At 37.2% G+C, this 22,827-nt stretch overlaps 1 pseudogene; it reads right to left on the bottom strand.

Annotated features, from left to right (window-relative positions):
* Positions 1–308: 308 nt before the first annotated feature.
* Positions 309–22,827, bottom strand: part of LOC109090994 — a 33,383-nt pseudogene continuing 10,864 nt past the window's right edge.

Raw genomic sequence — 22,827 nt, forward strand, 5'->3', positions numbered from 1 at the left:
GACGTGCTGTTTTGCAGAGGAAGCCTTTAACTAGAACGAAAAGGCATGCACTATTTGTTGCACTTAAAATAAAAATAAATTTGAATATATATTTATTTATAATATCATTTATTTTTGAGTTAAAAATAGAAGTATATACCTTTAAAATAATTATGTATATAATAAAAATGGTATCTTTTATTATTGATATTAATTGCAAGTCCATTAAACAAAAAAAAAAAAAATGTTTGTGAAAAATGAGATATGAGATATGCAAAAAAAAAAAAAAAAAAAAGTTTCATATAAAACTACTCAGAATCACATAAACGTACAATGGAAAAAAGTCTTATTTATTTAACACTGCGGAACAAGCAATTATGACAATGCCACAAAGAAAATATCAATGTCATTTTTCACAACATAAATCCATGAAAAAGCATAAGTTCTTTGACTGATTTAAGGATACATCCGTTAGTCTTAGAATGAAGGAATCGTAATGTCCAAGCAATAATGTGCCCACTTAGGTCTGTCTTTTCCCACCGTAAGAAGTAAGACTCCATCATTGTCACTGTCCAGTTCATCATTGCTTATGATAAGTAGTGGATTCCTCTGAAGGCATGGATTAAGTTGCTCTCTACTGGTTGCTGCTTTCGTGGCGTCTCTTTCCTTCTCAGCTGCACACTCAATCTCCCTCTGTGTTACTGCCGCTAATAGAGCGTCTTTCCCGAGGCACATCCTCTTGAATCGTCAGCCCCGCCTCCAGCCTCTCTCCCAGCTCCTCAATCAATGGTCTGGGCTGTTGCGGCTCTCCACCGCCAGGCTGGAGCTCAACATGGAGGAGGGAAGCTTCAGTCACAGCATCTACCTTCAGAACCTCACAGCTAACCTGTGGTTCAAAAGGTCTGAGTGCAGTTTGGTTATTTCCTGTCCTTTCTTCGGGTTGTGTTTCTTCAGGCTGCTTTTCCTCACTTTCTTCCTCCTCCTCCTCCTGCTCATCGTCTTCCTCCTTCAGCTCAAGTTCAGCAGCTTGTTCGAGTATCTCCAGCTCAAGGGCTAGATGGTTCTTCTGCAGTTTGGCATTATGTAGGGATTCAGCCAGCACAAGCACATGTTTGGATCTGGTGAAAAAAAAAAGAAACAACATTCAACTGAGTTTATTAAATAAAAAGATTTAAGTGGCTCATTGTCCATATACATTAAAGATCGAAAGGTTCATAACACATACTCATACTTGTATGATTTTTTTTTCTTCACAAAGCGAGATAACTAAAAGATTAACCCACACTTTCAGAAAAAAATGTGCAAAAATTGTACTTTTATGAGTACAACTTGTCCTTGATGCAGTACCCTGTATCTTATTTACCCATAAAAGTTTCAAAGTAGTACTTAAGGTTATATATTACATATTACTATTACATAATTAATGAACTAAAGTACTAAAGTCATTTTCTGCTGAAAATCTTGCCCTTCACCTTAATTCTTAAATCTTATTCATACCTAATTCTATACAAATAACTCTGAAACTTTGAAAGTTGCACAGGACACATTTATGATGCTTTTTGTTATTTTAAGAGCTCAATAGCTCACCACTTACTTTGCATATTAAAGGAGCAGCATGAACATTCTATTAAAGATCTACATTGCCATTCAAAAGTTTGCTGTCAGTCAGATTTAATAAAAGTTTTAGAAATAAGTCTCTAATGCTTATCAATGCTGCATTTATTTAATGAAAAATAAATGTAAAAACAGCAATATTTAGAAATTTAAATCTATTAAATCTATTTTAAAACAATTTATTCCAGTGCTGGTAAAGCTAAATATTCAGCAGCCATAACTCTAATATGCTGATTTGGTGCTCAAGAAACATTTATTATTATAAATATAAATTTTGAAAACAGTGGTGCTGATTAATATTTTCATTTAAAATGTGATGATTTCATTTTTTTTTGATGAACAGAAATAAAGACTATTTAAAATAAAATGGTCACTTATGATCTATTTAATCCATCCTTGCTAAATAAAAGTATATGTTTAATAATTAGTGCTGTCAAACGATTAATTGCAATTAATCACATCAAAAAATGTTGTCACAAGTTTTTGTTTACAGAATATATTTGTGTATACTGTGTATATTTATTATGTATATATAAATACAAACACATGCATGTATACATTTAAGAAAAATATCTTTATATGTTAAATATCTTTATATATAATATAAAATATAAGAATATAAATAAAAACAGTACTGCCCCACACTTTTAATTGCTAATGTACCTTTGCGTTCTATTGAAGAAAGAAAAGCATACAGGTTTAAAACAACATGAAGGTGAGTAAATGATGACAGAATCTTTACTACTGGCTGAACAAATCCATAAATAATTCATGTACAGCCAACATGTTTTTGTGATCCAAAAAACTGGGTTTGGCAGTTGAGCGAAATGTGGCAGAGACTATTTTAATATTCAGTTCACAATACAGATGTCTCCATGGCTACAGTAGGAAGAACTCTAGGACTTGAGCGCATGCTTATCAGCTAGTGGAGAACTCACTTTACAACAGACACTTCACAAGCACGTATTTAGAGTGATATAAACATTAACCAGAGGGACTAAACACATATGTACTTACTAGTCAATTAATCAACTGAAAAGTATCAACATACAAAGTTTTAACAAGCATAGACATGATCTGAAAAGTAGGTCATTTATATTAATTAGATTATTAATTAGGAGATGTCACATTCAACCAGTAGTCATTATTTTAAATGAAGTGTGATGTCACATTCAACCATATAGTCATATATATAAATATGATATGAGAAATACATAATATATATATATATATATACACACACACACACACACACACACAGTGGTAGAAATACATAAATAAATATATATATATATATATATATATATATATATATATATATATATATATATATATATATATATATATATATATAGATATATTTTTTATATATATATTTACATATATTTTATTATGATTACTGCCCGCACAACCTTTTTTCTTTTTTACCAAGACGTACTGATCTTATGCGAATCACGCACAAAATATGTAATACACGCAATATTAAACGTCTGGACACTAAAATAAATACATCAATCTGCATTTCACTAATATCGCATGCCGCAACAAAGTTCCCCTGGGGATAAGCAATATGCAAAGCAACCTCACAAAGCATTCACCAGGAAAAAAAAATAATATATATATTGCAACAATACACTCAACGCAAAGATCCCAGTACTACAAGGGGCCTCGAGGCATACATTATTCATGTAGCAAATGCGACCGGGTGCTGCCAAAACTTAAGTGGCCACTATTCAGAGTTGCGAGCTGCTCAATCCTTCATCACCATGGTGATTCGGGGGGTGGGGGGTTGAGGTTGCGGTCATTCACAAAAAGGATTAAGCATGCAAGTTTGAGCTACACTGTCTCTATTGACGTGCGTCGCCGTACCCTGTGCTTCAATTAACCCACCGCTGAGAACCAAGATGCCTCGTTATCACGGCGCAGGCCTAATGATGTCCCGCACCGCCGGCGGACAGGGATTCCTAGCAGGAGAGCAGCGCTACTGTCTCAGGAGGATACTATGTACACAGCGCTTTAGTCACAAGTATGCTTGGCGCCTTCAGAAAGTGCTTATCTGAGATAAAGAGGCGGTCTGTGATATGTCGAGTAAAAGTCATGGTTAGATGAAGAAGCAAAACCGGTTGGGCACATTTCAGAGACTTTACAAGATAAATGACTCATACAGGCCTTGAAGGTGCTATAAATTATTTTTTGAGAATACCACACGTCCTTAAAATACCACAGATGTCACTGATAAATATGTCTTGAGTAATGTAAATAGGAAATAGGATGTATGTTTTGTTAACAGGGGAGTGGCCTGCACTTTTTATTTATGTATTTTTTTTTTTTAGAAAGCTTAGCTAAACAGAAAGTGCCTGTGAATCATCAGTGAATGATCAGCAGATATCTGTTGTTTCCTAGACATACACTTTTTTTTTTTATTTATTTTTTTATAAATACTATTTTTCAGCAATTAGGCATTAAAGTAATCAAAAGTGTCAGTAAAGAATAACTTTTTTTATTCAAAGAATTTCATACAATCCTGTGTCACAGTTTCCACAAAAATATTCAGCAAATCAGCATCTGGATCATGTCTCACTAAAGAATGGAATAATTTTCTCAATATTCACAGCACACTCACACATACATTTGACCCAACATTCTATGTTAATGCAAGCCTTTTAAACAGCAAGGGGTCAATGTGATTATGTTTACCAACAAATCCATTTACAATTTGTTCTATTTTCAGCTTTAAAGAATTTACCATCAAAGAAAATCATGACTAGCTTCAAAAGATAGAAAAAAAAGCACCATGTGCTCTCAGAAGAAGAAAGACTGTCCATAAAACTATTAGGCACTTCCTGGAGTAATGCGATTGGTGGAAGTCCCGTAGCAGTGGCGGCGGTGCTTCAAACATTTGCCATATTCGTTTTCTCCCCTGTGGGAAGTCATTATTGAGTTAGCATTGTAGAGGCTCGCTTATTTTCTCCGTCTCCATTTCTCCCTCTCCTCCTTCACTTCTGCAGTGAGAGAATGCACGCTTGCGGTGGAAACAAAGGCCCCTTTTGGGGCGAAGGATAATGTTGTACACAATTCAGTCATTATGATGGCACTGTTGTGGTTCGCCTTAATTAACCGAGGAGGGGCGGCTTTCAAGGTTGGGAGAAAGGGGAAATAAAAACAAGCTTTCCGCAACAAAGACACACTAGAGGCAGCTTGAGAAAATAGTAGAGACCTTTATGTCTAGAGAGACGGGGTGAACCTGCGGTGAATTCCTCATCTTCTTTAAACAACGCTCTCGGGCTGTGTCTACATTAAGCTCTTAAGATACACAAATCAAGGACACAAGGATGAAATATACCTCTGACTTTTCGATGAGATAATTAGTCTTCAAAAACATTTAAAATGGTATCATCACAGATTCACAGTGCCATGCAAACTAAGTAAATTATTAATTTAACACATTTCAGTCAAGTCCTTACTACATTTGCATTAATTGATTTTTCATTCAAAATAACTTGCGGTGTATTTTAGGTATACATTTTACAAAACTGTGCCATTGCTTCAATCAGCCCTTTTCACATTACAAGAATAGAGGATTCTGGGACACTGCAAGGAGAGACAGCACAGTCACTGCTCACACTGACTGTACAAGCCGAAGTGTTCAAATGCCGCTAAACCACACACTGAGAGGGAATATGATCCACTTATCTGTGTGAGCTCTAAGACCAGGATCACTTTCCTCACACCAGCGGGACACTTCAATCCTCCCTCCCTCTCTCTCTCTCTGCCTCTCTGTATCTCACACATTCAAAAAGACTATGAGACTATGTCCTACCGAGAAAGGATAGTATAAATGTTCAGGACTTTTCTGTCATAGAACTCGTATAATAAACAATGTAAGACTATTTTTTAAGTATTTCAGCAAAATCAATAAATCATAACAAATTAAATCAGTACTTCTGCTCACAAAAAAATTACAACTAAAGAAATTAACATTTTTGTTTTGTTGATATCAGTTTAACAAATATGGTTGTATTCACTAGAGGTCGACCGATATGGGTTTTTTCATTGGCCGATACCGATATTTAGAAATCAGGGCAGCTGATGGCCAATATATGATGCCGATTTTTTTGGCCGATATGTTTGGTCGATTTTCTTTTTCTTTTTTTTTTATTCATCTCATAAAAGTGAGTTTGAGCAAATTATTATTGCAGGGTACAAGATAGTAATAATAGTAGAAGCCCAATTTAGAGTAATAATACAAGGCTCAAAACTTAAGCACCTTCTCAAAACAGTTCTGAAGCATGCTTTTTGTTTATGTTTACTGACAGACACCAGTGCTTCCCACGGACTGCAAATGAATTATCTGCCAGCAGGAGGTGCTGTTGGAGCGGAGATATAGCGGTTTCTCCGGTAACGCATGTAATCAAATAAGCACTGCTCACAAACGCTACTTTATTAGGCATTACAGGAAAGACGTAATGATAATGACATCAAAGCTTTTCTGAAGACAGTCAGTTCTTTTCAAAGATACATTCATATAAAAACAACCCCGCTGCATTTTAATTCTGCTCCTAACTGCTTAAGAGTGCGCTGGCCACGAGCGATGACATCGTGGAAGATATTGTCGGACCTTATTAATGGAAAGTTAATGTGCACATTATAATCAAAACAGAAGTTTCGTCTGAACTGAACGTATTTCTACTTTCTCATGCAAATGACTTGTTGGACTTATGAATATGATAACTTTTCGGCATCAATTCTAGTCAGGTAAAACGTAATTCCGAAGTGGGCTGTTTTGCCCTGCCATTAGCTGAAGCTGTGTGTGAACAAGCCACTGCTGCAGAGTTTGAGCTGCTCCGTCTCTCACGCAGCCTCAGAGGGAGTTCTGCAACAACGCTTAGCTGCCCACTGGTGTGAGCCCTCTCTGTATCTCACACATTCAAAAAGACTATGAATCCTGCCTATAAATCGGGCTAATTTGCAGCACAATCGGCCGATGCCGATTAATTAAAACAGACCAAAAATCATTCGATTAATTGGCCGGCCGATCAATCGGTCGACCTCTAGTGTTCACATGATCACCAAAAAACTATTCATTTGGTAATTATAAATGAGTATTTTTATGTGCTTTAATTATTCACAATTTTATGCTTACGATGCAACAGAAATGTTTGACATTATATTTTTTAAGCTTAAGTAAAAAAAAAAAAAAAAATAATAAAATAAAATAATATTAATTATTATATGCATTATTTCATAATGCAAATAGTGGTTTGTGATGAAGACGAATAATTACCTAATTGTCACCATAATAAAACTATTAAAATAAAATGATATAAAAAGATTTTGCATATGGTTATGGACTACTCAAACATAAATTTAATTCATTATTAGACTATTATTCTTATCATTTTTAACTCTATTGATATTCAGTTGTAATCAATTTCAGCAATAAATCAGTAGAAACACCTGCAGGTATTTCTACATTGGCATGGGTAGCTAAATACTTGTGTGTGATGCTAAGTCCCAAAATTGTCAGTCCAGTCCTACAATATTAATTCCTTTTCATAATCAGCATGCAGTCTTTTCCCAAACAACACAAAAGCTGATCAGTATGATCAGAAGTAAACCTCTCGAATCAGATGGCGAGCTAGTGAAATGTCAGAGAACAAAACCAAAAAGGTCACGATCAAATTCAAAGTCATCCAAACTGAAGTGACAGCAATCCTTAATAATCTAAACAGTGCTATTAACACGCACACACACCAAACCCAGATATTTTAAGACTGATTTCCTTCAATGCTAGAGGGGGTTTCCCAATTCACTTAGCTACTGAAGCAAGAAGTGAAAGTAGTTTCCCACACCTCTTAACACTTTCGTGATTTAACACTAATTGACAACAGTAATGTCCACTCTGGGGCAACTGACCACAGAGCTTTACGAAACCCCTGACCCATGTGGCCCCTGGAGGCCTGCTTACCCTCAAGCCAGGGGCTCGAGTCCCTGGAGAAAAACACTTGGCTGAGCGTCAATACTCAGACAATGTGTCGTTTCTCAATGTCAGAAAAAGCAACTTTCTCATCCTGTCAAAAGATAAACCCTTAAGCTCACCTTTAACAGGTTGCCATGGTTGCCGTTCGGAATCTGACTGACCCAATTAAGAACTTTGAACACAAAGGGAAAATGGAAAGCAAGACTCTGTCAGATAACTGTGCCGTTGCACTTAGTGAAACACAGTAAGTTACACCTTATCTTTTCTGTTTTCTGAACTGGGTGAAGAGTTGGCTCACTGGAGTGATTCTGAATGCTGGATGGGAGGGGAAGAAAGGATAAGAAAATGCCAGTGGTCTTCAGTAGTATGGCACCGAATCTCAGAGCTCGGCATCAATGGCACACTGAAATGTGTAACCAAAGTTCATCTGCACTGACCGTAATTGACTGCAGAGTTGCTATGAATTGGTGACTTGTAACAGTTAACAAAAGTATATGTTATATGGAAGTTTTGCAACTTGGCTAATGTCTGTAGGCAAAAGTTTGTATGATTTTAGTCTCTCTAGAGCTATGAGATCATTCCATACCAGATATTTGTTAACAAAAATTATCTTTTCTTTGTCTCCCCCAAGTGTGTTGTTTTAAACAAATTTAAACCTTTAGATACGAACAAAAGGAAGCTATTTTATTGGTCTGTTTTCATTTCCAAATGTTAAACATTTCTGTTAACAATCAGAAGTTCACTAGAAGTTTACTAGAAGTTTGTAAACAAACCAAAATGCTAAACTAAATAAAATAAAAAAATGCATTTTATTTAATTAATACCAAAAAGATAGAACCTTAGTGTCTATCATTATTTACTCATCCTCATGAAAGTTCACAACACAATGTTCACAATGATTCAAAATCATTTTATATCGACAAGGACTGTCAAACTCCAACAAGAAAGTCCATATGATTTCCTAGAAGTCTTTTGAAGATATATCACAGCTTTGTGTAGAGTATATTTGACAATTTTTATGGTGTTTTTTTTTTCCATTTTGAAGCTTGACAGTCTGTGATGACTATATAACTGACACTGAATGGAAAAATGCATGTGAAGATTCTTTAAAAATCCCATTTTGGAACACCATGAGGATGAGCAAATCATTACAGAATATTATTTTAATAAAAAATTTAGGTTACGGGTTCAGCAAAAAAAAAAAAAAAAGACAAAAAGCTGGGATCCTCTGCAATAGCAGATGGATATGGAACAAGTTCCCTGACAATATTCCGACCATTCATAAAAGTGATGGTGGCTACTTGTCAGGCATGTTGCCATCAGCATGACATACCATGAATTCATGGATCCATGTCAGTCAAACAGCCAGAAAGAGGAGTGTCCAACTCAATCCACTCTGTTTCACTGTTGATCGGGGGGGCCGTACAGAGATTTAAATCACACTTGAAGTCTTTAAGACATCATAAATTTGAGCACGACATTCCTGCAGTCGGGAGGACTTCAAGAGTGAGAACGCCGGATGGATTGCAGAGAGACAGTGTAAATCATGTCCACAGGGGCAGCTTTTATTAATCCCAGCATTCATCATGAGCAGCTGATCGTGATCGTGACTGCCGATAAGAGATTTGAGGAGGAACTGCTGCCACAGATGAGTCTGGATAACATCTATAATCTAGAAATCTCACAAAGGCTACTTTCACACACTCAGAGGTTAATTCACTAAATAGTTGTGTCACATTTCACAACAAAAACCCGCAGGAACAGGTTGGAACAACGATAGAACAATGCACAGAGGAATGAATGAAACAATAGAACAATATAAGGAGGAATGGATGGGTGAAACAATAGAACAATATACAGATAGATGAATAGATGTATGATAAAACAATATACAGATGGACAGATGGATGGATGAACAGATGGAATGATAGAAAAATATACTGTACAGATGGATAAGTGGCTAATTAGATGGATAGAGTGATAGAACAATCTACGAATGGATGGATGGATGGATGGAACAATTGACAAATGGATGAATGGATTGATGGATGAAACAATAGAACAATATACAGATGGATGGAATGAAAGAACAATATATAGATGGATGGATGAAACAACAGAACAATTTATGGATGATGGATGGATGAATGGATGGAACGATAGAAAAATATACTGTATGGATGGATGGATTGAGGGAATGATAGAACAATATGCAATAGATAGATACATAGATAGATTTTGCCCAGCCCAGCTGTGAACTTAACTACAGTTTAGCATTCTAAAAAAAGACTGACAAGCGCATTCTGCCGCTGTGTGAACGCAGCCAAAGATAACTTGCTCAGATAACTGGACTGGGGCGTCCTTCTGGAAGGATTTTTTGGGAAGAGAGAATTGTTTAAATAATCTGACAGAGGATATGTCAGATGTTGAAAATGCTGTCACAACAAACCTGCTACGATAACAGGGAGTTGTCTACACAAACCAGAGCAGTGGGGATTTGATCAAACACTCCAGCACTTAAAAGGAGGAGCAAGTCTCCTGCAGTCACTTCCCATGACAAGAGGGGCTTTGTCTGAACTCAAAGGAAAAGTTTGCAGCAGTGTTTCAAGTCAACTAAAGATACTCTAAAAGGATGCAAACTGGAAATCAATTTTCAGCGTGATGTTGAGAGATGTCAAACGCCTCAAGGCAAGTATGACTAAGATACATCAGCAGCACCAGAGTGCTGTCACAGATCCTGCAAGCTGTGCCTTTCAACAGCTCTCCGGTCTGCTTTTCTTTTGTTCTGTTCAATAAAGCATGGAAGAAGGAGAGGAACAGAGGAACACAAGCATTCATTCACAGGTCAATGCTACTGATGCCTCAGATGATGCATTTAGTGATTGATGGAGAACAAGGTGCAAAGTCACCCTAAGCACACTTTTTAATATTTTATGTTTATTTTATTTAAAGAAGAAGAGGAGGGAATAAAGACAGGATAGTGCTTTGCCTAATTTGCCTTTTTAACTCGGAGGCCCAGCAAACGTGATTAAGCTTTCCAGCACATTGATTGTGGAACTGTTCAGTTTTTCTGAGGACCACGGACAAAGAGTCTCTGTACCTACCTCCGTCTCTCTCCTTCATTTTCTCTCTTTGTCTCATTGAGAAAACAGGCACATTTAAACTCTGCCATTTTACACATCCATTATTAATTAGCTGTCAAGGCCGCGGTCTTGCCAGAAAATCTACACTCTGGCAAAACATAGGACTGAAAAATTTCGGCATAATCCCCGCAGGACATTTATCGCGTCTGGGCACCAGGCCTACAACTTCAGATACACATTTTTCAACTGGACTCTTTATAGACAAGCATACGACTTTAGCTGAACACCAGCTGGGAAGCAGAGTATATCTCATTACTGAATTATGCACCGGCTGTAGTTTGCATTTTAAACGTGGAAGTGATTACAAAAAATGGCGAACAGAAATCATGATTGCAATACCATTCATCATGAATAAAGTTCATGCACTTTGGCTCTGTTTAACCACCAGAGACTGAACTAAACCAAAAACAAAAACAAAAAAAGATGATAAAATGGATAGTTTGGACTTTTAACTTCATCAGTTTTGTCATATTGTCATACTATAGATTATTGATTTAGCATTGTGGCTAGAGGTCTGGAGCACATCTCATATCTCTTTCACACATGGTGTGAAATGTGAGCTGGACATGATTTACCCCTGGTGAAATCACTGTAACACCCAGCTTGCGTGGCTTACTGCTTTAATGAACCGATGATTTAGCTTTCAGAAGGGATTAATGAAACTGGTATGATAAGCAGAAAATCAAATCTTAGAATCACTTAATTTAAGGTTGGCTGATTTAGGTGACATTGTAATGGACTGAACATACTTGACCCTCTGGATCCAGATGCAGTAGTCTGTGATGTACAGGTCATTGAGGATATAGGCTGGATCGTTCTCCCGGAAGATCTTATGGATGGCCAGCAGACACTTCAGGACACAGGCCTTCCCTGTGACAAAGAAAACAAGCAGTTAAATCAGTCGTCTTCTTGTTTTAAGCATAAATATAAGAAGAGTTAGTGAGGCTTATGCTTAAACCAATGGGGTAACAAAATTCTCAGAAAAAACTTTGATATAGATGGAAATAGCAAATGTATCTTATTTTAAGGATTCTTGGATTTTATTTTATTTTTTACTAGAAAACGAAAGAGAGCTTATTTAGTGATCAACTGTGCAACTTTTGTTGGCGCAAAAGATGATTGTATATTCTCTTTTGGCAGATGCTTCCACAACACACAAAACACACCCACAAACACCTTAAGGGCACCGTGCCACAGCGATGATATTTGTTGTCATAACACCCGTCTCCCAGATAAGGTGCAAAAATATCCCCTCAGCGCAATGCAACGGGCTCAGTCATGAAGCGAAAGAAGGGCCGCGAGGATTCTCGAGCCGCCCACAGAATAGCCTGGCAGCCGGAGGAGACGTTCCAGCCGCCTCAGAAAACAAACAGTGCACTCACACCGAGGAAAGCCTTACACAAACATTTGGTTCCCATTTAAGCTGGAGCTCTTACCCGGAGAAGCCGTCGTGGCTTCCAGCTTCAGGACATACGAGAAAAACTCCAGGAACTTGAACCGTACTCTGTCTTTCCCCGTTCTTCCTCTCTCTCTCTCTTTCTCTCTGACTTCCATCCATCTATAATTGAAGGGTTTTCTACTTTTCTTCACTGCTCCCTGAGAGAGTGGAGGAAAAGTAAGCTTTGGATTCTTCCGAAGACCAGCTGTGGGACTGTGCGGCGCAGTTTGTGCTGGGTTTAGACTACATGTTGAGCCAGTTAATCATGTGCTGCAATCAGGCGTCTCAGGGGAAGAAGTTGAAGAGAGGAGAGCAAAGAAGAGAGAGAAGAGGAATGGGGTGACGAGGTTAGATCCAGGCCCTGGAAGTACAGATGGTAAAGGTCCATGGGGTGCCAATATTTAAAAGGACAATCTCACGAAGCCTGTCTAAAAAACATGCCTAGGTCATATTTCACCAAAAAAAAAAAAAAAAAAAAAAAGTCAAAAGAAAGAAAATGAAACCCATTTTTATGGACATCAAAGGTGTGCTTTTTATTTAAAAAATAAATCATCAAGTGCATGAATCAGCAATCATCTGAGCCTGAAATGTGGCTCTATTTCCATTTCAGACTTATAAGAGCACAACAAAGAGATTGAGTCACTGCTAAAACTTCTAATGTAACAATGATATATATGTGATTATCATGTTGCTTGCACAGCATTTTATTTCATTAGAATACACAGCTACTTTTTGAGTGGAGAAAGATTTTTATTTTTTGTTATTTTAATATCATAAAATACCATGACAGTCTAATTGTGCTTATTTGTCATGAAAATCGTGTAAAAATGCAAAACAAATATAGGTCCATCAAACAGAATTCTTTTTCTTTGATTTTGGCGTGAAATATGACCTGGATATGCTGTTGACATGCCTGGTGAGATTCAGCCTAAAACCACCAATTTATTAATCATATAAAACTGTGACACTGACTGCTAGCTGAGCAGAAAACCCTTGTTCATGACTGAACAAAGCAGCTAACCTCGAGAAACAGCTACAAAAATTACATTAAAGAACATTGACATCAAATTATGCTGCATCAAATGGCCTACATCTATCATCGTGAATTCTGCAATGTACTTCTTAAGATTGATCACGCTGGGTTAGAGATGACAATTCCTGCAGAGCAAAACAATGAATCTCAATAAGCTACGATGGAACTTGGCAAAAAGAAAAAAAAGTCAAGCTCTGACTGATGTGAAAGGGTTTTTAAAATGCCATGGCTATGAACCTGCTTCCAAATCTAAAGGCAAAACAACTTCCACAAAATAAAACACAATGAAATCCAATTATAATGTATAATTGATGGATTAAATTGATTTTATGCCATGGTCTGTCTGAATACTCTATTCTGATTGGCTAGCAGGTGTTGATTAAATTTGTTTAACTGCACATGTAGCCATTGATTATCCCTTACAAAAATGACAATCAAACATTTATAATGTTACAAACTATTTCTGTTTTAAATAAATGCTGTACTTTAGAACGGTATAGTCAAAGAATGTTTAAAACAAGATCTATCATAGTCTCCACAAAAATATTAAGATGTTTTGAACATCGATGATAATAAATCTTTCTTAAGCACCAAATCAGTCTAAATAATTTCTGACGAATCAGGTGACACATATATATATGATATGGGTTATTTAACACTGGGCTGATACCAATGGATATATATATAATATATATATATATATATATATATATATATATATATATATATATGGGTTATTTAACACTGGGCTGATACCAATGCAGAGCAAAGCAAGTGGAAACCGAATCCAAGCTATGCAGTTAAATGAAATACAGGCAAGCCTCTGAACGTTCAGATTATATCCAAGTGTATACCGGTAAATTTGCCCACACTGAATCTTCTAGGCCGTTTCCCACAGTCTCCCTCCTCAAGCTCCTTGAGGGCCCACTGGCTTTAGAAGGATCTCTCGGAGAACAACCAGACAAGCTGCCAGAGGGCTGTTCAAATATTTACCCCTGGATAGCATTTCCATCACGACTTTACTCATGCAGCATCATTAATGGGTTTGTTTTCCTACTAACTACAACTGTTTGCTTTCACTGCTGCTTAAACGAAGTGCCTCAAATTAGAGTACACACACATCAGATACACACCACACCTCTATTCATGTTCCGCTGACAAATTAATTACCCAGGAGTCACGGTGTGACAGGGCAGTTTGCTTTCCGAGGGGAGTCACACCGCTGTTACCGTTCATTAAAGGGAAACCTTATTGCACGCGGGGCTTTGATGGTAGTAAATTTATAAATTGTATAGTGGATGTCACAGACTCTGCGTGAAAATATACACCAGTGAGTAGATTCCAACTCAGCAGTGTGTTTACAAATCCGGACCTTGAGGAGAAGAGTAAGAGCACCAGTGTAAACCTCAGAGAGCAAATGGATATGATCCTATCAAGGCACATTTAAAAACCTCTAAGGGCAGACAATTATTTTGAAATACAATTTCAACCCAATTATGTGGCGTTCCGCATTGACAGTAATTTAATTTCAGGAGATCACTAAGTCACTGCACTGCTGGTCGCTAGCAGGTGTTTCTACATAGTTGATCAGGCAGATCACAGGGACACTCTTCCATTGTTTGTTACTGCTCATTTGCAGAGAGTTCAATATTAATAACTGCACCTTTAATTGTCGCTTCCAAAACCAAACTTTATTGGAAATTAAACTTCCGCTGTTAGTGTAAACTGGAGGAAGCTGTCAGTGCCTGACATGAACCTATGATCGGTGAGGTGTGATTTTGCTTATCTAATCTTGTTCTGTCATCTAGTCTCTCTTCTGACTTAACTTTGCGATCAACCACACCCTGTTAATCCCAAATCTAACAAGGCCTGTAACTGCAGTTATTTATGAGTGCTAAAATCAACATGTGTTGGATAATCTCACCACACACGCCCGAAAACGTGTTTATACTGTGCTTCTGTCTCTCCCACAGATGGCTTCTTTGATTTAAAGGTTGCTCCTCTCTCGGAGATATCAAAGCCAACAGTGTCTACTCTTCAGATTTCTTCAGAAGTGAGGAGACATCCCTCTCAGATTCCCTCGTTCTTAACCTCCCTCCCACTTACGCTGACAGAACAGCAAGACTAAGCACACCAAGACATGACCAATCTGTTGACTTTCCTGTCATGGAAAACGCCTTTTACCAAAGCACCCCGCTGTTTAGGGAGGGTTGGTGAGCATCGTGTTAAATTTGGTCCCAAGTGAGCATCTCTGTCTGCTGTGGGTAAATATAGGTTGCATGTCAAGCTCTTGTTCTTATTAGTCCCTTAAAGTCAACATGAAATAGCATTCGCAGCACTGCAGTAATGTGATGTATTTCTGAGTTTATCTAAAAAAAAAATAAAAAAAAAAAAATCAAAACATCCATAAAATCACATAAATTCACTTGAGAAGCAAAACTGAATAAAATGTAAGACTTGTTTTGTATAGTTTTATATTTTAATATTATATTTCCTATTTAGTTTTTATTAAATACATAAATAATTAAATAGATTTATAAAAATCAATTAAAATAACATTTGAGCTTTCAGTATTAGAGATAAACTCTCTGGCTATTTTACAAATTTTTTTTGAAGAGGGATTTTTGACCAGGACATGAAGGTTGAAGGTCAGGTTCATTCTCAAGAATATCTCAATGTATCTCAATGTTAATACGTCTTTTTTATCTTAAACATTACAGTAACAAAAATAACACCTAAAAAAAAACATTAAAAAACATCCTAAAAAGCTCTTAACTAACTTCTTATTAAATACTTAAAAAAATTTAAAGATTGCCAAGATCAGAAACATGTATTAAAGTAAACAGGTCCATTTTGATTTCTTGTTGACTTTAATTGTTTTGTTTTATGAATATTTCCATAACTGACAAATAAATGTTATAATGTGATAATTTTAAGAAACCTTTCTCCAATGAAGTTGAAAGAGATTGTGGTGGCAGCAGGGATTCTGGTAATGAGGTGGAAAGCCCTGCAGGGTTTATAGGGTGAGGTACAGGTCACACGTTTAGTCTTGACCCTCAACCTGATCCCTTGGTGGCTTGGAAATGGCTAAAATGTTTAACCGGGAAGTAAAGAAAGAGACAGAACTCACCAGACTGAAAAATGCAAGCAACATCTTTCACAGCTCTTGTGATCAGGGAGAAGTGCCGAGAGAGCGGGTAGCACAATGTCCTCCTGCCAAAAGACACCAGCACATCTTGTACAGAGTGATATATCTGTAACACACACACATATATAAGCATGGTCTGTAAATTGCTCCAGATCTGTCCATGCATATTACATCAATCATTTTTTAACTCCACTGGTAATTACAGCAATTTGCTCTAATTATTCCCAATGACTTCTCGTTTTATTAGCAGGGTAAATAGTAGGTCAACTTTTAAACACCTTGGCAAATGGCGTGCTTAATTGTAGACAGTGCTTAATCGCTTGCCTCCGAGTTCTTCATAGACTAAGCATCCACAGACAAGCGCTTTGGGGAAAAAAACATCTTTTTTCTCTCTCTCCCTTTTCTCTTTGCGTTTTCCAGCCTCCCACTCTCCCTCCCCTCTGCTATTCTCTCAGCAGCTTGTTAAGAATGCACCCGGAGTCATTCGAGCATGTCATCATAGCTCATGCACTCCCCCAGGCTATTAAACACTGGTGTAAATAAGCCTGCTGAGGGGGGCGGCTCAACGAGCACTGCTGGCCGGGGGTTTACAGTGGTTAGGCAAAACAGAGGGTGGGAGAGGAAGAGAAATGAAGGAGATTGTGAGAGAAAGAGAGTAGGAGACAATGATAGGGTGTTGAGGAGAAACTACATTAGCATTTCCTGAAGGAAATACCAGTGCTTGCAAGATAGCTGAAGAATAGAGTTGAGGTTTTAGGACTCTTCGGTTTCAAGTCTTTGTTCTGCAATGAAAGCGGTGTCTTGCATTCTATTGGCTGTTTACAAGAATCGTCACACAACGCAACGGCATCTTTGCAGAATGAATGTGGCTTTAGATGGTTAAAAAAAATGCAAGAATGGAAAGACCAATAACAAGTTAGTATGCAAATAACTGTAAGAATAATAACCAATTGTAATTTGTTATACAAAAATTAGAAATACTTTTATCATTCACTTGTCACATTTTGTCAGATCTCAGTGTAAGAGCCAGTTCAGTCTTGAATGAATCATTCAGCCTGATTTTATATGAAATGGATTAAAACATTAAAGACAAAGAATTGCCATTATTTGGCCATTATCTTTTTTTTTTCATTAACCAAAATTAAAACATTGATTAATTTAAATTAGACTGAACAACTCATATGGTTTTAACAAGAAAAAATTGTTCCTAGTATGCTAAAATATATGCAATATTAATTTAATAATGAATTTTTTAAAACTATCAACAAGAACCATAGAGTCAAATGAGTCAAATTTGTCAACAAATAATTCATTATGGTTCTGTGCACAAGTTCAACCAGCACATTGAAAAGAACTCAAGAAAAGACTCAAAATTCACAAAGTTTTTATGAACTCTGAAGGAGAACTAGGCCAGGTGTCAAGATTGTTTACTGAATAACAAAAATGGTCTGTTCCTCCCATAAAGCCTTCATATAATTTCAGAAGTCATAAACTAAAAACATGGAACACATAAGAATGAAATGATCTACAAATCACATTTTGAATAGAGTACTTTGAGCCTTTCAGGCTAAATTAGTTGCAGAAGTTTAATGGGATGCTCCACCTCAAAATAAAACTTTTGTCATTAATCACTTACCCCCATGTCGTTCCAAATCCCTAAAAGCTTCATTTGTCTTTGGAACACAATTTAAGATATTTTGGAAGAAAACCGGGAGGCCTGTGACTGTCATATAGACTGCCAAGTAAATATCAGTGTCAAGGTCCATAAAAGGTATGAAAGTCGTCTTCAGAATACTCCATCTGCCATCAGACGTGCAATCTGGGTTATATGAAGTGACAGGAACACTTGGAACACAAAGCGAAGAAAACAAAAATAATGACTTTATTCAACAATTCCTTTGTCAACAGTCTCCTCTGTGTCTCTCCCCATCACCGTATGCTGTGTATGCTCTTCTGTGTCATCTGCGCCACAAGGATGCGCTGTTTTCTTTCAAATCAAAGCTAAATACATGTAGAAACAGCGCATCCTTGTGGCGTGGCTGATAAAAAGAGAGCATACGCAGCATACGGTGATATGGAGAGACAGAGGAGACCATTGACAAAGGAATTGTTGAATAAATTTGTTATTTTTGTTTTCTTTGTCTTACAAAAAGTGTTCACGACGCTTCATATAACCCAGATTGCACGTCTGATGGCAGATGGAGTATTCTGAAGACGACTTTCATACCTTTTATGGACCTTGACACTGTTATTTACTTGGCAGTCTATGGGACAGTCGCAGGCCTCCTGGTTTTCATCCAAAATATCTTAAATTGTGTTCCGAAGATGAACGAAGCTTTTACGGGTTTGGAACGACATGGGGGTAAGTGATTAATGACAAAATTTTCATTTTTGGGGTGGAGTATCCCTTTAATACTGAGGGTCAAAGGTAAAGAACAAACTCCTAACATGAATGTTTCAGGAATATCAATGTAGCGCTGCTTTGCAAGCACTAAAAAGGAAACCGTGAACGAGACAATGAGGGGGCAGAGGGTTTGTGCTGTGTGTGTGTGAGAGAGAGCAGGCAGTTGGAGGATGTCATTACCACCCTTCCATTATCAGTATTGCAGTGGAGTGCTGGCTCTCAGCGCTCTGAGCTGGGAGAGGTGTCGGGTTACTCGTCCTCACTGTCACACTCGTGGTGGAAATATGAGGGATTAGGGACTAATGCCGCCCCAGGAGTCAGGATACACGTACACACACGCACACAAGGTTTGGAGCTCTCACTCAAACCACACAAAAGCAGTTTAAGGCTGATTTTGTCTCTCGCTATGTCGTCAACTTTGGCACAGGATGCATTATGCTGATGGTGAAATGTAAATGTCTGTCTATATTTCACTATACACACATGCAAGTTTATGCAAACTACTGATAAGCAGCAGGAGTAATCGAGAACTCAGGAGAAACAATGATCGATCATGAAAACATGTTACTGGATCGTTTGTGAACTTTAAAAGAGTCCTTTTTTATTATTGTGATTGGTTACAGTTGCATTCTGGGTGGTACCTTGTGACCCGATTTACAGGATATGCTTGTTCCAAAACAGTAAAACTCCACCTAGTTGTATATTACACATCAGATGTCTTGTGACTGCTTGTTTTTTGGTTCCGTTGCACAGCACGTTTATATTTAGACAAATGAATGGGTGCTAGAAACTGTTTTTGTTGCTCCTGGTTAGGACACATGTTAAGAATATAATAACTTTAAAGTTGCTAAACTTTCAGATGGGCAGTGGCATAATCTAGTAATCTCCATGTATTGCAATGTCAGCATTGGCTTCAAAAGGGAGATTCCATCAGAGGAAGACAATGTCTTATGTAATGTAATTAAAACACTCCATATCCTTATTTTAGGCTTTGTTCAGGCAGACAGCAGAGTTTAGGATGTAAAGCAAAAGTAACGTCATTAAAGTCTACAATAGTTTTTGGAGCTGCATCTGAAAACACTCCCTTTCTTGTTTCTTACATAACAAACCAGTGTTATTTTGGTATTATTTACATGATATAAATTTTAATATACTGTAGTTTATAGTTTCTTTTTATTTTAGTAATTTTATGTGCTTTTGTCTTTTTTTATAATTCTATTTAGCTTAAAAAAATTCAGTTATTTTAGTACATAAACTTGAAATTTTCCATCTAATGTCTATAACTTATTTTACTTCAGCCATATTTAAATGACCAAAACATTTTTTTAACAACACTGTAACAAACTGTGGCATATTCATTATGTAGACAATCATGAACGGATGAACAAGTCGGTGGTATCTCCATGCATGTGTAAAATCCGAATGTACAAAAATGCCTTGAGTTCAGCATGATAGACATGAGCAGAGGCACAATTTCCATATTTTTCAACCTTTCTTTTCACAGTTACATCCACTCTAACTTGTAGTATGAGAAAGTCTTTTGGCACTGTGAGATGCTTACATTATTGCTATAGCAACTGAAGTAGATACACCGGATATTGACTACACTGTTTGAACAAACAGATCAGATTTAATCACATGCAGAACGGCAATGCAGACAGCCAGTCCTAAAGATCGGATCTGTAAAACAGCCCATGCGAACAAAGCCTGAGACTCCATAAGTTAAAATCACTCGCTCATTCATTCATTTGTTTGTGCATTCAAGGCCATGTCACATTTTGTTAAGCTGCTTAATGTACCACATACCTCCAGCCAGCTGAGAGTACCGCTGAGCTTCCTGATGGTCCAGGCTGACTCTACCTGCAAATCACAACAACATCGGTCAATACTGTAACCAGTGATGCTGTACACTAAACAAAGCTCAACTCTACTGATGTCAAATGCTACACAACACAGTCTATACAAAACTGGTCAAATGTTAGCATAACTATGACACACTTATCCTTCATGTTGTATACAATTTAGTATATACTATAATACGGACTATTGCTCTGAATGCAATGACGTCACAAACAAACTAAAATTCCTTTTTTAATTTTATTTTTGGCATTTTTGTCTCCGTCCGGATGCATAATGTTTCAGTAAAGCATCAATTATTAACCAATATTACAGATTATTTCAGATTTTCCATATCAATTTGAACATTCTATTCATCAAATAATCCTGAAAAAATGTATCATGGTTTCCACAAAAATATTAAGCAGTACATCTGTTTAATAATAAATGTTGTCTAAGCACCAAATCAACATATTAGAATAATTCCTAAGGGATCATGTGACACTGAAAATTAATGCTGAAAAATCAATAAATCAAAAACAAAAAAAAAAAACATTAAAAAAAACAAAAAATTAAAAAAAAATGCAATTTTAAACTGTAAAAATATTCCAAAATTAATTAATTTTTATTTTGTGTTTAATTAAAGGGGTCATATAATGCGATTTCAAGTTTTCCTTTCTCTTTGGAGTGTTACAAGCTGTTTTTGAATACCTTAAAAAAACTTAAAATGCATAAATACATTGCATTACACCAAAAACACAAAATACTGTTTTTTTAGCAATGTCATATGACCCCTTTAAAAAAATACAGCCTTCTAGTGTGCGTAAGAGACTTCTTTCAAAAACACAAATTACATATATTAACACATTTAAAACTATATTTTGTGGTATCTGTTAGAAACATAATATTGTGTATCCCTGTTTGATCAATTTTAATTAAGTCAAAAGGGGTGAAAGGACAAGAAATGATGATGAAAAGAGGGGAAAATGTTTCTGGATTCCAACTCGCGTCAGTCACATGAGCACCATGGCTCAGTGCACAAGTGCTAACCACCAAGCCACAGCTCCAAGGCTAAATTTATCACTTTAGACAAGAGAATGTTTTAAGACGGTTTGATTTGTTTTCTAGCTATTATGATTGAACCAAAGCCCAGATTTTGACTATACATATAACATATGTTGAAAGCTTTGGAGTCAATCCAGCAGAGCTCTTCACAACCGAAGCCCCATTCTAGTACTTCAGCTTCAGAAGCCGTGTTTTAAAACACAACCATAATTTTCATATTTTTCAAACTTATTTTTACAATTACTACCATGTGCAGTGGCCTCCAAAGAGATTCTCGAGACTGACTGGAAAACATTACAGGAATGTATCAACTTCCTGGAGCTTTGGTGCACGTGAAAATGCCAGGACTCGCAGGCTGAACCCACTTACAGAGAAATGTCTGTGGCGAACAAGCATACACTTACATTGTGCTCTCCCTCTGTAGTGCGCACATCATAGACATACGCGAGAACGATGTCCACCAAACCGAGCCAGGCGTGGAAGCGTGCTTTCTTATCCAGCAAGTACGAACGGTTTGTGAACTTCCTCATCTGCTCTTTTTCTTCTTCTGTGAAAGTTATTGCTGGAAGTACAGAGAGAGAAAGAGAGACATTCAGTGTTGTTTATCAAGTTATCTCAGGGAGGTACAGTCAAAGTCAATCTTTGACAAATTCTCCCTGAAAAACAAGTATAAACGCAGGGCTCCAGCAGGGAATGATGGATGCCTCTGCTCTGCTGAGAGCTTTAAGAAACAAAAGCATGTTCGCCGCAATTATTTTTAAATCAGAGTCAGAGATGAGGCTTTTGAAGCATAGTGAAGTTACCGCACGGAAAGAGCAAAGTTACAAAGCTTGATTGATGCTCTAAACTGACTTGATACTGCACCAGGGAGGAAGAAGTCGAAGGCAGGGCAGTGAGAGAGAGAGAGAGAAAGGGCAAGTCAGCACTTTAGTAGCAGCTGAAAGTGATCCCCTACTTGGCTGCAGTGCTGCCCCTGATAGAGCCCCTCGTGTGCATGCTTGCATGTCCATATACACACAGACTTAAAGCTAGTGCTGGCAGAGGTCGAGTTCTGGCTCTGTTGGGAGCTGCTGGATTCCAGCGACATGACGACTGAACAGCTCCCACATTTTCTCTCGCTCTCTCTCTACCTGATTTACCCTCTAACACAGCTGCCTCTGCCTGGCAGGAAGCACTGACTCCTGTGA

The sequence above is a fragment of the Cyprinus carpio genome, chromosome B6, assembly GCF_018340385.1.
Source record: "Cyprinus carpio isolate SPL01 chromosome B6, ASM1834038v1, whole genome shotgun sequence".
Classification (NCBI taxonomy): domain Eukaryota; kingdom Metazoa; phylum Chordata; class Actinopteri; order Cypriniformes; family Cyprinidae; genus Cyprinus; species Cyprinus carpio.